This window comes from Protopterus annectens, chromosome 5.part0, assembly GCF_019279795.1.
Source record: "Protopterus annectens isolate FY-2018-M chromosome 5.part0, PAN1.0, whole genome shotgun sequence".
Classification (NCBI taxonomy): Eukaryota; Metazoa; Chordata; order Ceratodontiformes; family Protopteridae; genus Protopterus; species Protopterus annectens.
In genome coordinates this window covers 433,657,272-433,674,269 of record NC_056735.1, presented here as the reverse complement: position 1 = coordinate 433,674,269, position 16,998 = coordinate 433,657,272, and positions in this window count along the sequence as shown.

Genomic DNA, 16,998 nt, shown 5'->3' with positions numbered 1-16,998 from the left:
AATTTTGTATAAGATGGTAGTGCGGGTGGGAAATACATAAGTGCATGTGGGAAAAATAATAAAGGGAGAAGGGCTGTGGAGATTCCAGCAGGAGTCTCAGTCCACACAGCCTCAAATGTTTCCACTTCCAGATGGTGGACAGTGTCATATCCTGATGAAGAGGTAGGGGTCTGTGGTGATATGGTGGTCAGCAATAACTGGGACATCATGGGTAGAATTCAAAAAAGCCTACACAGAGCAATTCTACATGTAGGAATAGTGTTACAGCCCAAACAAGGAACATGGCCACCGAGCAATCCAGGAAACAGGGCTAAGGAGAGTGCATGACTGTGCTGACACGGAAGTGTCTGTGGAATGCAAATCACCTCATAAGCTGGCGAAATCCATGCAAATGAGGTTGATTTGTGATTCAACAATTAGAATGTCACCCGTGTAGGTGCCGTGTTGACATAGGGAATGTACGCGGATAGAAACCATGTACTGGAGTATTCATTTTAAACAGGGACTGTAAAAGCTTATGAAAAAGGGTGGATATGGTACTGTAGGCATACAAATGGCCAAAACTATGGCCAGTGAGTCCAGAATGCAATGCAAATCATTAAAAAAATATGTTTTTTAATACATATATTACTTTTGTGCTGCTCGCAGGAACACGCAAATATGCGGTTATGGAAAAAAAAAACTAAAAAGTGTAAAAAAGTGTAAAGTAGCATTTGCAAATTTATTGTATTATAGTGTTCAGGATGCAAAGTATTACAATGGCAGGTGTCACTAGCTGCTATGGAGGCAGGCCTTGGAGTAGTGAAATATCCAGGTTATACGCAATTAGTTGAGTGTAAATAAGCTGGGGTTACTGAATAGCAAAAAGGGCAATGGTGTCGGCAAATACAACCCATGGTAGGGGTAGAACTATATAGGTAGTGAAAGATCAGGTATGTGACATCAAACGGGGGTGTGTCACAGTATGTTAAAGTGGATTGGAGCTCAGCAGCACCTGTTTGTGCTCAGCTAAGCACAGCTAAGCAGAGGGAGGTTGTCTCATGCTGCTGGGTGTGTTTTAGCTAGTTTACAAAAACTTGCGTGTACCCGTGGTTGGGGGAGTTTAAACTGTTGACCATTGTTTACACTAGTGCTACAGATTAGTGTGGTGTGCCGCACTGCTCAGCAGTAAAAGAAATAGGAAATTAAATAAAAAAAAAAGCCTGGGAAAGCCAGTCAGGTAGATATGACTGATAAGCCCTGTTCAACAGACACTGGCCCATTCAAACCCCAGTGATATACCTGTGGAGTGGAATGCAGCAGTCACACAGGCTCCAACTGTGGCACACCACTATAAATACACCCTCCAGTCTGATTTTTCCTCATAATATGCACCATTGGAGTACACACTTGGGAATTTTAACTGACAAAATTGCTAGTGGCTTCTGCTGCTTTGCAACATCTGTATGTGCTTGAGGCTGAGGTCAGTAAAGATGATGTTGCTGACTATAGGCCCTGACTGAGAAGGAGAAGAGTGTTCAGGCCCAGGGTTACCTTCCAAGGGCTAGATGAGCTGGAGATTGTAGAGCACTACAGGGTGGACAGGCACATGCTACAAGAACTCATCAAGCTCTGCCTCCCTCAACTCAGACCCAGAGCCAACATAGGGGAACCCATCCCAGTGGAAACAAAGGTATGTGTAACCTTCAGAGTATTAGCTACAGGTACTTTTTAAAGACAAACTGGGGACATAATGGGTATCTCACAGGCATCTGCATCCAGAGTACTCCACCAATTCCTGGATGCCATGCAAGCACATACCAGTGAGCACATTTATTTACCCTGCACGTCTGAGGAGAAGGTCAGCAATATTCGTCTCTTCTACCATGTAGCACACTACCCTGAGGTTCTTGGGTGCTATGGACTGCACTAATGTGCACATCAAAGCACCACCCAGTGAAGTATGGATGGTAGGGTCTACATCAACCGTGATGGGTATCACTCCATCCACTGCCAAGTTGTTTACAATGCCCAGGGCATTATCATGAATGTGTGTGCTGGCAGCTCTGGCAGCTATTATGACTCCCACATCTGGCATGCCTCAGAGCTGTACCAGACATTTTCCAGGGGTGAGATCCCATATGGTCATCTACTGGGGGATGCTGGTTATGCACTGGAGCCATGTATGATGACCCACCTCAAAAATGCACACACACCTCCTGAAGAATGCTATAATGAGACATACACACAAACTAGGAACATGCATGCTTGTTTGGGCTGCTGAAATCATGGTTCTGGTGCCTCAATGTATCTGGGGGAGCCTTGCAGTACTCTCTAGCCAGGAAAGAGACACAATGCCCTCCACTAGTGCCAAGGTCCCCACAGCCACATAGGGACTTGGAGGAGGAACGTCCTGAGCCTGTCCCTGTAGACAGATGTAGGCGTGCCTAGTATAGATTGCCACGGCAAAGAGGCAATGCATAGCACATGCACTGGCAACCTTGGGAACTAGGGACTGACACCTCACTTTGACTTACATACATAGTAAAGAGGATGCCAGCCACATCACACAACCTGTACCTTACCATGTCTAGGCTGTGTACTGCGTGCATCCCATAGAGTCAGCATTGAAGCACTGTTCTCTCAACTGCTGCTGGCACAAGGTAAGTCACTCTTCTGTACAACAAATGAATGTGGTAGTAGACTGTGGTAGCATATATATGGACCTGCCATATTTATGCAAGGGAATGGAGTGGGCTACCGGGATAGCCACAGTCAACTGACACCTATGTGGGTCAACAGGAACCCTCTGCCCAATAATAGCCACCCCATAGTATGCAGTAGGCTCCAAGCCAGCAAAAAGAAATGCACTATGCAAGGGAATTACAAACACTGGGGTCACAGGAGTGATGCTTGATTGTCAGTGCTAGACTCCCCTATCCCCAAAACACCCATGTTCATATACAACTGCAGTAACAGTATGTTTGCAAGGTAATACCAGCAGACCACACAATCCCTGGGCTGTTCCAATCAACCTGGTGACATGTACCAATTCCCCAATATGCATGGGGTCAATGTGCTATGTATGCATGTGTTTGATAGTGCCAGGAAATAAAGTGCACTGCTTGGTGGCTGTTGTGCCTTACTGGGCTAAGTACATTACAATGGTTGATAGGGTACATGGTCCAGACTGACTGCACCTACTCTTCTGCATGTGAGCCACACCTATGGTAGGAGTTCTACAGAATGTCCATATGTCAGTATTTGTTACTGCAAGAAAGGTGGACAAAGCCACATACAATAGAGGGACAGACGGCCACAGATACAGACAGTACATGGCTCTGAGAAATCTAAATGGGGATAGTAGAACATGAGGTAGTAAGTAGTCAGTGTAGCACCAGGATATAAAGGCTGTCATGTAACTGTGTCAGTAATTATGACAAGTCAGTGGGCACCATCCATACCCCACAAATGCACAGGGTTTCACAGAATGTCCACATTTATGCCTCATATATTTGTTCTGATTCTCATAACATTCCAGTTGTCTGGCAAACTATTGGCAAACCAATAAAGGCTGCTGTGAGAAAATAATGACAGACAGTTCAGATGCAGACTTCATGCCTATCAGAAAACACATTCTAATACAAAACCATTCTACCAACTGCCTATGTTTGGAAGAGCAATATTAAAATCATGTTCCCATGTTTGGGCCTGTGCCTCACCATTATATATGGCCCTGTCCAGATTTTGGCTGTAAGACTTTGAGAGGTATGGGCAACATGTAGCCTTATAATAACAGTACAACACAAACCGTCTGAGGACCAGAGCAAGTGTGTGGTGCACAATGCTGGACAACCTGCAAAACAGGGACAGTCAGAGTTGTGAAGTCTGTCACTCCATGCGTGGGGTTATATCTCTTACCCCAGTCACAGCAAACCTACAACTACCTAAAGCAGCAGCTGTGGACAAAGCCAGGAACTGGGTCAGGGCAGGACAAAGTCCCACATATAAGGGAAAAGGAGGAACTCCTGCCCAATCAAATGTGGAAAGTGCAGAATAGAACAGTTTGTGCAGTAGTATGGGTTCCTTGCAGTGTATGGAGTCAGTAACCAAAATGTTTGTCAGAGGTTCCTCACATCAGGCTATAATGATCTGCCACTGACATACCAAAAAAATCACAGTGCTATGTAAAATGTACCAGACATACTATGAAAAACTTTGTTCAGTCTAATACACTCTGTATACACCCTAGATATGGGTCAGATAGTATGGGCAGCACACAGCCAGGAAATCCCTCAGCATTATATCAGGGAGGTGCTGGACTGTTTCAGCAGGTTCATCAGACAATTGTCTGTAGCATATCAAATCCCAGACTGGAGTACAGGTAGGTCTGGCCTGGATTCCCATTGTAAGTACTGATGATCATACTAGGCATGCTACTATACTTAGCTAATTTCAGCCCATATCTGAACCCACATCTGACTATAGAACTGTGATGTCCATATATCTCTATGCTTACAGACAGCTAGTGTACCTTAACTGTGTTTCCCTATCCCCATCAAACATGATTACCCTTATCTATCCGTATGTGGCACATATAAGATACATCTGGATCTGTTGAGTTTAATATAGATACACACACACACATATATATATATATATATATATATATATATATATATATATATATATATATATATATATAGGTAACATGTATCATATATAGAGAGGCAGATAGAGAGAGAAAGAGAGAGAGAGAGAGAGATAGACCCCAAAAGGCACATAGTGATGTAGTGGTGCAGCCAGTCATACACCAACTGTAAACAGTGGCATGTGCAAATAGTATTATGAACTCTAGTGTGTAATAGTAGGTGCATAAGGGTTATCATCTCGCATCAGCCACCTTGTGTGTGTTTGTGTATATATTCCACATACAGCAAAATGCACATGCCCAACAGGCCTATGTCTGTGCAATGCCCCCCCATTTTATGGCCCTTTGACTACTGTCCTCCACAACAGTGGCCTTCCTGTCAGCAGCTACTGATGTCATCCACCATAACAACAGTGGCAGATACTATCCAAATGCATAAACTTTGTGACGAATGCAATAACTACATAGCATTATAGTGCCTATATGTAGTTGTTTTAATCCCAATAATAGCAACACAGTGAGTGTGTATATGTAAATATATCCCTTGTTGCTGTGTTTATTTCTTCCCTGTGTGCAATGCCAATACATTTGAAAGCCTGTGCCTACCTGTGAACCCCCCAGTGGCCTACTTTACAGGGCCTGCTGATGTCTTGCACCTTAGATATACAGTTACACAATCTCCAGACATATAAGCTCTGTGGCACATTGATAAGTATGTAGTATTGTAGTATATACAGCTAGATACATAGTTGTTCTAATCTCAACAATGGCAACCCAGTGCGTGTGTGTCAATAAAACCCCCTGATGCTGTGTGTATGTCTTGTCTATGTGTGTGCAATTCCAATACATTTTAAGACCTGTTCCACACTGTTAATCCCCCTATTGGATAACTTTACAGAGCCTGCAGATGTCATCCACATTACATGGACAGGTAGACATTAACAAGGCATATAAGCTCTGTGGCACACGCAATAAGTGTGTAGCACTGTAGTATATATAACTAGATAGGTAGGAGTTCTAATCTCAGAACTTGTAACTTTGTGTGAGTATGCATATCCCCTTGCATTATTGTGGCTGTCTTCCCTGTATTTGTGTGCAATGGTTATACCATTTTAAAGGCCTGTGCAAACATATTAACTGCCCAATGGCAAACTTTACAGCACCTGCAGATGTCATCCACCTGAACAGTACTGTCCAATAATACAAAAACATGTAAGCTCCGTGGTGCATGTGATATGTATGTGGTGCTATAGTATGTACAACTAGACAGGTAGGAGTTCTACTCTCAACAAGTGTGCGTGTGTGTGTGTGTGTGTGTGTGTGTGTGTGTGTGTGTGTGTGTGTGTGTGTGTGTGTGTGTGTGTGTGTGTGTGTGTGTGTGTGTGTGTGTGTGTGTGTGTGTGTATGTGTACTGCATATCCCCTTGCAGCAGTGTGCCTGTGTGAGGCCCAACACCTGTCCCACCATGCAGGTTGTAGTCCATGTTTGGCCAAGTGTGTCCTATGAAAACAACTAAAACAATATATAAGTCCCAAAAATGTAGGACAACAAACATTTCCTACATGTGTGCAGCAGTTGCATAAACCAGTCATTTTACATCAGAAACACCTGAATGTTCTGAGACATAGCATAACCTAGGCAAATGCTTCAATAATAAGATATCATATTGGAAGTTCAAGAAAAGTCCTGTCCTTTGCACTTGCTGTGGGTATGGTTTGCCCTGACAACTGTCACAATACTACAAGAAGTGTCCAACATTGGGCATTCATTAAGGTGGCAGCCCTACTCTGTGTTGCCTATGTGTGTGTTTGCAATATGTTTACATGTCAAGGCTCTGTGGGTAGACAGTGCCCCTACATAAGCCCCGTGTATCTAGGCATGAATGCTAACTGCCAGCACCCACATATGGAGATACTGACTAAGGTTGTGGTGACTATAAGTTGTGTGCTGTCTGCCATTGACCCACCACATGATGTTAACATACTGCAACAGGGTATTACATTGGATACAGACAGGTGACAAGGTCCTGGCCTTAAGCTAAATGCAAAAAACAGTACCATAATACCATACGGCAAGGACACAGCCGTACTGTTTGCCACATCACTGGCAACCCAATAAACACACAACCTGTGTTGACATCCCTGGGTACTCAGTTTGATAACAATGTCACATTCAAGCATCATATAATGGCAGTGGTCAGAATGGCCTTGTAAGTGGTGAAAGTCAAAGGTAAAGGGAGTGCATCCAGAAAAAAGGTGGACATCACTTCTGTATAGTCCCTAGCCAGTACAACAATACTTTAGTACAATGGCCCATTTGATATGTATCTGTCCAGAAATCTGCAACAACTGGAAAGGCCATGGTAATACCCACAAAGGTAATCCATGCCCTCCAACACCTGTCCCATGCAGACAGCCTCAAATCAGTAGTGCCCCACTCAGTATCATACAGGTTGCTAGAGGTGGGCTGTGACATGCCTACAACCCAATGTTGGACCCTGCTCTTCAACAGCTGCCCCATATATGTGACCCTACCTCCCTGCACATTACCAGCACAATAGCCTTGAATCTGATAGGCAACATCAACAAAACCTGCTGGAGAAACAGGTTTGTCTCCCAGATTCTGCCCTGTCTCAGGAATGCATTTCCCATACATTTCACTGATCAATGCTACTTTTGTCTTCTTTTCTTCGACCGCTATATCCAGTTTAGCATCTATCTTTTGAACTGTTTGTATTGGGTGATCCCATGTTATACAAACTTTATCATTTTCTATGATTCTTTGTGGCTCATGTTTCCAGTGTTTTTCAGCCACTTTGATAGCATAATGTTTGTACAATCTCCAGTGTTACAGTCTCACCACATTATTATGCCTTTCAGTATACAGTCTCTCTGCCATTAATGCATCACAACCAGCAACAAGGTGTGTGACTCCAATTCAGTTTTACAAACCCACATATGTCTGTTTCTCCCATATGTTCAATGGACTTTGTAAACCAGCATGTACATAGCCCACTATCTTGGGCTGCCAGTATTAACCATTCATTTCTTGGTTTGAATTCACCTCTCCTTAACCATTCTTGTGTTCGTTCTTGATCAGTATCAGTTTCTTCTAGAAGCTTTCTATACTTGCAACTATATTTATGTTTTTTTCCCGTATGTCTTGCCTTCTCATCTGGTCCTTCACCTTATATTCTTTCTTTTGTTTTTTGGCGCATTCAGTTGCTGCCTGGTTTTTATCCACTTCTGGTTTGATTTCCATTCCTGCTTGATGTCGATATGCTTCTGCTAAATTAAGCAGAGACATCAGTTTAGATTTATTCTCCTCATGTTTCAAAACTTTCACTACATTTGGATCTTGTTAGGTCAGAAATATGTGTGGAGTCCCATGATTGCAGATCTATACATGCAATCAATTTCCAGGAGGCCCATCCTTCCTTCAGAAAAGGGAATATATAATTTTGGTATACACTGATTTTTATAAATCATTTGGTAAGCATCCTTCTTGTTTTAATATCCAGTCTGTCCAATCCTTTTTGGGGTCAGTCAATTCATTCCAAAACTATAAGTTAGGACAGGAAGAGCAAATTGATTTATAGCTTGGATCTTGTTCCTAGATGTCAATGCTGTTTCCAGGATTAATTTAAGTCTTCTAAAGTACTCCTTTCTGAGTTTTATTTGCATTTGTTCATGTTTTATTGCAGATCCTTCATCCATTGCTGAGGGAGAGCCTGTTTCCCTCCACTACTACTGGCTATAACCTGCTGTCCTGCTGTAAGGCATCAACAGGTATGCTAAACATAGCTCTCAGGCCATGATATACAGGTGTTGAGTACACAGTGACCTATCGCGAGTATGGCAGGAACAGTCAGGGACACCTGGACAATGTTTGAACTATGCCTGTGTGACATTCACAGCGTCAGAGGAGCAGACTGACAGTACATCATGTGATATGGCAGCTGTATCCATCACTACTGACTATCACTATTGTCTAATACACAATCCAGTTGCATTCATACATGAGCTGACCATTGCTGGAGGGACTCAGGGGCCAGTGCTGTGATCTATGTCACAGCAGACAGAGCCAAAAGGGAGGTCTGTAGCTGCTGGGCAGCTGACTAACAGCGACATGTAATGCCAAGAAATTTACCACAAACCTCTATTGTGGTAATCCCTATTTCCCATGCCTGCATCCCCCAACTGCATCCAGTTACACAGGGCGTACTATTACATACCTGGTATAGTGCTGTACACCTTTATGTGCAGAAATCCTGTGGTAGAATCCTAGGATAGTGCAGTCTGTCATCACAGAGAAAGTCACAGTCCTGTGTACCATAGGCAGCAGCTTGCCTTTTGGAGGTAATGCTCATGAACAGCTGTCTGTGCACCAATCTGTGGCTCAGACTTGCTTATTGCATTCCGAACAGCTGGGTTGCATTTTCATTAGCCAAAGTCATGGCAACACAGTGCTGTATTTCAGGCCTTCATGTAGGCCTTGTCTTTTTCCTGGCCTGTGAGAAGAACATTATCGAGGTGTGAGGACTACAGCATCACAGAGGATAGGTTGAAATACTGTCCACAGTTTGGATTTATGTGATATGTCCAGTTTTTATGCTATGATTTGCCATTATGAACAGACATTCTCATTATGTGGCAGTTTACTGTTTAACTTTGTGGGTTGAGGTCAGTAAGGAGACAGACAAATGTGAGTGTCATATGTCATTTCTATCAGAATATGCATGCTGCTGCAGTAGCCGCTGGTCTATCAGTTGTGTATGTTTGTAGGGGAAGACTTTGACACATGTCCCTGTTATTTGACCATCACCCCTATCCCTTTATGTATGGGTGTTGTGTGGATTCCCTGTTCTAGGTGTTTGGGGGGTACAGTAGTCTGTAGCAGGTAGCTAAACATACTGATGCATATGTTGCAAGTTGCTGCTGTTGCATTCTGCCCAGGAGCTATACTGGGGATTGTGAACACACTGTTGGACAGCAAGCTATATATGTGAGTGAGGAAGTTGTGTCAGCTCTGTTGTCACAGCATAGCCACGGTGGGGGTACCCATAATGGTCCAGATGAGGCATGTGCCTCTGGTACATATGTTATGTAATAGTTCCATCCAGAGAGTGGTAGGTGACATTTAGGACACCTATATTTATATGTGAAGTGTGTCCCAACCTACAGGCCTTTGAAGTGCTAATATGGGTGGCAGTTACTGCAGTAGTGGCAACCATTTCTGCTTAAAATTGCACAGCTCAGTCATTTAATTGTTCCGACAACCATGTACTTGGCATGTAACACACTGGAATAGAAGCCAGGAATGTGGGTGGACAAATGTTAAGCATGCTAGAAATGTATCAGATTGAGCTATGGAATCAATACTATAGCAGGTGTATTTGCAAGACATATGTGCATGCATACAGTCTGTTACACAGGATTGGCATGAACATGTGTGATTGGATGTGTGTTACATATGACACTCAACTATCTGTCATGATTTCATGATGTCAATGTGTACTGATATGCCAGTACATCAGCACACATCATAGGTTGAGTGACAAGTGTGCCAAATGTAGATGATATAACTGTGAACATTTTGCAACAGTCTGCAGTTGTCATCTCTACCTGATAGCCTAGGCGTCATGTACAATCATCAAAATGTATTTGTCTGTGTACTGCTTTGGTGTCTATATCAATGTCCCAAGTATGTTCTTATTTGTCCTATTATATGTACAAGCAGCATGTCACTGACAAGAAGGATATATTTATATAAACAGCAATTAGTTTTCAAAGCTGAGTGGCCTAGTTGGCTAATGCATTGTGCTATAGTTAACAGAATTCTGGGTTTGCAACTTGGCATGGGTTGAATATTTTTCAGCTGTGCACCACTGATAAACAGGATAAGTTTATGGAAACAACTGTGAGCGTTAAAGCTGAGTGGCCTACTTGGCTAAGGCACTGTGATGTAGTTGAAAGGGTCTGAATGTTTTTCTGTTGTGCATCACTGATAAACAGGATAAGTTTATGAAAACACCCGCCTACTTTCAAAGCTGAGTGGTCTTGTGGGCTAATGTACTAATTTATAGGTGGCAAGGTCCTGGGTTTGTGATTTGCCAGGGTGATACTTTTGCTGATGTTCAGAACAGTGTCAGACAAACAGAAGGTGATTAAAGCGTTTTTTAGCAGCTTTAAGTGGGTTTGCATGGGTTTGTGCATTGTGCTGCAATGCCAAGCAGTGCTAAGCCCCGCTTAATCCTGTGCTATTTCCAAAAAAAGAAATGAAAAAAGGAATGATAGAAAAATGGTGAAATTGGGGCAAGCAAGAGGAAAAACAATATGCAAGGCATGTAGGGATGTGCAGGATGGGTGTAGGAAAGGACCATAGCTCTCCATCTCTTGTGCAACAACGGATGTGTATGTTGTGGACAATTTGGAATTTGGAGCCTCATATCCCAGAGGGAGGGGTGTGGGTGACATACCTTTGTTGACTAATTGCTGTGATAACTGATTAATGGCAGTGTAGGTGTGGGCAAAATGGAGCATTATGTATGGGGTGATATCTTATTTTTGTGGGACAGATTACCTTATTTTTTTTTTAAGGAGAGAGTGGGATGTTGGGGAAGGGATATAGGTATGTGTGGGGAGGTAAGTTGGGTAGGAGAGGTACAATTTGCAAACAGACAAGAAAGCAGACAGGGGTGATGTATGACACATAGGGGGGTAAACACCTTGGTCGGGCAGGGTGTTGTAGAATTGGAGGACCAAGTGCCCTCAGACGGTAGCAGTGGGACTGAGCTTCCCACCGATGGGCAGTCACCACTGCTCCTTCATGGCCCTGAATGTGGCTGTGTTGGGGGCTGGGCACCAGGGCCAGCCTGCCCTTCCAGGTGCACTTTCTGCCCTTGATCTGGCGCAGTTGATTATCCATGTCACACTGGATAATCCTGTGCACCATCCCTGGGAGCTGTTGCTGGGTGACTACTCCCTCTCCGTGTCTGCCCCCAGGAAGGGATGGGCCCCATCCCCTGAGGCGATTCCACTCATGGGTGGTGCAGGGCCAGTGGAGGGGGCAACTCCAGGTTGGTCCCAGACATGCTGGGACCCAGTGCCATGGCTAGATAAGATGGGGTAGGTGGATCTGCAGGTACCGGCTTACCCACTCGTGCTATGGTGTTGAGGTTTTTGTCAAAATGTATAGGTTATCATGCACAGAACATTAGTTATAAAAGCATGCATGGGTGTTCCAATTAACCCAGAACAATAAAATTGCATAGCATACAGAACACAACAATACATGGGATAACAGTCAGTATTGTAACAGCATTCCAGTAACAGTTATGGCAAAAGGCCAACAACATTGGTATTTCAACAAGGTAAGGTTGTATGAAACCATGTTAATATGGAACAAAAATTAAACACAAGGCCCAACATAAAGTTTTGAGAACAGCATATGTAAAATGGAAACCATACCCATAGTATAACAACAATAATATTGTGATGCAAATAAGGGTTGGGGGGAGAGAGACAGACATTCCATTAACAACAGTATAGGCTTATATTTATTGCAACAGTACTGTTCTATAGTCTACAGGTCTGCCCTCACTTTTATGTCTACAAGTGCCCTATATCTTCTGTAGCACGTATATACCTCTCAAGTTATCCACATGGGACAGTATAGGCCAAGCTGTAACACCTACAGGTATACTTCGAGAGGGGACTATTACCTGTCAGGGTAACATACGTATATGACTACCAAGATGTATTGTGCACTGATGTTGTGTGAGTGTGCTACTGACATACTTCAACTGGATGTTAAATCTGTGTCCAAGGGTTCTGGCAACAGTGATCACTATCCATGATGGGTTGACACTTGAGAAACATGTATCGTACATAGTACAGAGAGTTTACACATATCCTGACATCCTTGGCAGGCATGGGGTTAGATTATCAGAAGATATTCACAGATGCACCAGGCATACAGCTGTAATAACAATAAACAGTTTCATTAGTCTTATTAACTTGGAATAGTACTGTACTTGTGGATGTTTAATTTAATGCAGTCTTATCACCTTGTTGAGCAATACTGATTAAACACTAGTATATCTGGAGACATAAATTAATATACCATTGGAAAAGCTAGGACAGACAATTTATTTACCTGTAATTCCTGTGGGGAGAACATCTGTTAACAATACAAAACTGTTTCTATACATATTCAGTAGTACTTGTCTGTTTCTATAAATTTATATATATATTAGTACTTTTGCCTGGATTCGAACTCCGGTCTGTGTGTGGAAAAAATGAAAAACATACATATCATTTAGCAAACTGAGCTACTAAGCCACTGCTTTGTGTTGAATGACTAATATGTGCCTAGAGCTTACCTGGTAACAAATTCTGTCCTGATAATGCAGGTAGGGTGTTATACAAGACTGCAGTGACACTTGAACAGACATGCATGAGATGCATGCATGACAGAGATAGTAGGTAAACTGTGTATTACTACTTGGAATGCGGGTGTACACACTTAACCCCTAGTGGATGGGAATATGTGCCCCATCCCCCATTAAGGAAATCATGGTAAAAAATTTCTCCAAAGCCAACTTCATGCTTCTTAAGACAGAAGTGGTGAACTTCATGACACCCATGCAGATGGACAATACAGTTATGACTTCTGAATCCAACACAGATGCACTCTATAAGCACTTACACGCGTGCATGGATCGTGCTATCCCAAACAGAACCAAGATGCTATCCTCCATAAAAAGGAAGCCAATCTGGGGGTCCCCTGCCATAAACAAACTCTACAACTGAAGGAAGAAACTGTTGCAAAAGAGAGTAAAATCCCATGAGTGGAGGAGTTCCCTGGTCAGCCTCAGTTAGAAGCTGAGATCCCTTATAATATCCTCCAAAGCTAGCTACAAAAACAAAATTTACAGTGAATCTAGGGAAAATCACAAAGCATTCTATAGCTATGTCAAGAATCTCAATGCCAACACCCAGATCTTCTCTGAGTTACAGCACAACGGCATGAAAATTACTGAACCAACTGATATTGCCAACGTCCTGGCAGATAGGTTCAGTGCTAACTTTACCCCCCTCTCAACCCCTAAAGGGCCCATATCTATACAGGAAGAATGCAGAGCCCATGTAATCACAACTACACAGGAAAAAGCTGCACTCTCTAAAGCCAAAAACAGCATCCATGGGACCGGACAACATCCCAGGTTGCATTTTACACAAACTTCAGAACGAACTGGCTCCCCACCTAAGCACCATGCTCAATAATAGTCTCACATCAGGCTTTGTGCCTACTGAATGAGGTCATTGTTCCCCTCTACTCGACACTCATTAGACCCATTATAGAGTACAATGCCCCTTTTGGAATGTACCTCACAAGACATCTGCAGCAGCTGGAAAGGCCACAGAAGTACCTCACAAAGAGAATTACTGGTCTCAAACAGATGCCCTACACTGACAGTCTCAAAAAACTCCAGCTTTACTCTGTAGCATATCACCTGTTCTGAAGTGATCTCTGCCTAACATACAAAGCTATGTAAAACCCAGAGCTGTTGGACATGCTACACCTAAAGAAATCCCAATCCCTCCAAGCTACATGCTCTAGGGACCTAAACCTTGTCACCACAATAAACAGGACATGCTGGAGGGATAGATCCCTGTCCCAGAGACTTCCCATACTCTGGAACAAGCTACCCATCTATATCAAGCAAAGTTCCTCTTTAGCACTCTTCAAGAAAAATCTTGATAAGTGGATGGAAAATATGAAATACACCCCAGGGATCACTTTTGTGGCTGTCTCGACAGGGGCACAGGAAAATAACTTTCTTCAGTGACATAAGCCAGGGAACCTTGTTGGCTAGGCTTACTTAAGCCCTTGGGCTGATAGCCTAGTACCTACCTATGAACCTATGTGTACAGACCATATTGAGGTGGTGGGTTGCCTACCTGACCCATATACAGTTGCAGATGGTATATTTGCAGTCTACAGCTATTACAGTTTCATACTTGCCTGCATCAGCATAACTACATTCAGGAATCCATATAGCTGAAATGCAAAGGTTAACACAAGACAACCCTGAGGGGAACACACTATACTACCTTACACATTACAATTCAAGGTTCAGATGTCATAGTGCAGAACAAATGTCATAATGCAGTATATCTTGTAGAACATCTCCACGTCTACACTTTAGCAAAACAGTTCTTTATCAGCCAACCTTCAGTAACTTTGTGGCATTATATCCATGTTTACTTCACATCATTTGTAATATGCAAACTCATGACCAACAGCCCAAAATATACACAACAATTGGCACAAGAAACCTTTATTGAGGGTGACCTGAAACAGTTAACAGTCTTTTTATTCTTGAACACTTTGCATAATACAGGCATTGACTGATAGATTGCTATTCCACACTGCATGCATTACTAACTTTATTTCCTTAACATTTCTGACTGCACGTATACTTTATTTCCTGAAATTTATGAAAACAGATCACAGATGATTTATTCCTTTCACATTATGAATCTAATTGCACTTTATTACCATAACATCATTAATACAGTATGCACTTGTTATTCATTAACATTATTAATGCAGTAGTAAATTGCTTTCCTTAACATTATTCGGTTTCATGATTTCATGCATATTGAACTGTACCTGGCATTACTTACTTATATCAGTCCAGTTCTATGAACACATTCATTGCAGTACACTCAAAACTGAATATACCTACTGGCAGTTACTACTATACTCTTTCTTAATTATATTAGTATGTATTGCAGAATATATCTATGCTCACCACACTCTTGGCACAACCTGGCCAGGTGCCCTGCATGGGCCTCCAGGTTGTGAGCTCTCTCCTCTGCAACTATGGGGAGAGAACCACACCATTATGCGTACCTGTCTATCAGATATTCATACTACACTTTAGTAAATCAATGCTTCCTATACTTACAAACATGTGAGTCTTTGTTGTCCGAGCATCTTGGATCCACTGGGCCATGACTTCCCCTTTCCTATGCTTCAGGTCATCATAGTGGTGATGCATCTGTTCATCAGTGTGGAGGATGCAAGTTGCAGTGCTGAGGTTACATGCCAGCCAGTGCCAGGCCTCAGATTTGTATTCAGATCCCTGATACTGTCCCTGCAGCAGCTGGTTGCCATGGTATTTTATGAGGAGCCCAGCCATGGCCCTGGACACCAACATATCCCACCACTTTCCAACTCCAGCCATAGGTCCTGCACGGATCAAACTCCAACAGGTTCTGGCTGTATTCCCATCTGTTCAGCTTAAATAAGGATGTTTTCCCACCTTTTGCCACCACTGGACCATTTTAAAAAATGCTAAGTAAAGCTTAACACCACTCAAACCTGCTGAGCAGTGCTTAAACTGGCAATGCTTAACAATGCTTAGGAGTGCACAAACCAGCTTAGCTGAGATGAGGACTGCTTAAACAGGCATTGCTTAGCAGTGCCAAAACCAGCTAAGTGGAGTTATACATTGCTAAGTACTGTTAAAACAGGTCCTGTTTAAGCATTGCTTGGCTTGGCTTAGCAATGCTTAGCAGAGATTAGCTATGGCCAGACCAGATTTTTTAAAAAATAAACATAAAAATATTGAAAGTAATTGTTCATTAATGATACTTTATTATTATGTAGATCTATTTTAATTGTATATCTCCTAACATTATGCATTTATGTACATTATCTTGGAGTGTGAGTTTTATATATTGGACACTTGTGTGTTACCGGGGCTTTTATCCTCGGGTCTCCACTGCAAATGGGCTTCTGGTCCAGCTGGACTAACCCGGTTAACAAATGTCACTGTATACATAACAACAAAAAATATTTTTATGACATTTTCCTTTGGCATGTAAAAGCTGAATAGCCTGTATTTGAGCCATGTATCTACTGTACACAAGGCCGTGACTCTAACCATTCAGCTACTAAGAAATGGTGATTATAGCTCTACATTTCTATATAGCTTTCAGTTATGTTTAAGCAGTAATGAGCACCATGGCGCACCGTGCAAACCCGCTTAGCTATGCTTAAACTTGACCTTTCCTAAATAAATAAATGCATCTGGTTTCTGTTTTTTAGATGTCTGGCATGTCTCTATTGCTAAGAGCAGTGCCACACAAACACACGCACAAAACATTATATAAACACTTTTCATTTTATAATTTAAGTCCCATCCAGCACTTTCATGGTGCAGGGGTTGTATTACTCATCTGCAGACCCTGTAACACACCCCCTACACTGATTCTGTAACTGTGTTACAAGGGTCTCTCTCTGCAGCATGCTTTCATTAATATGCTGGCGTGCTACCGAGGGGGAGCTGCAGA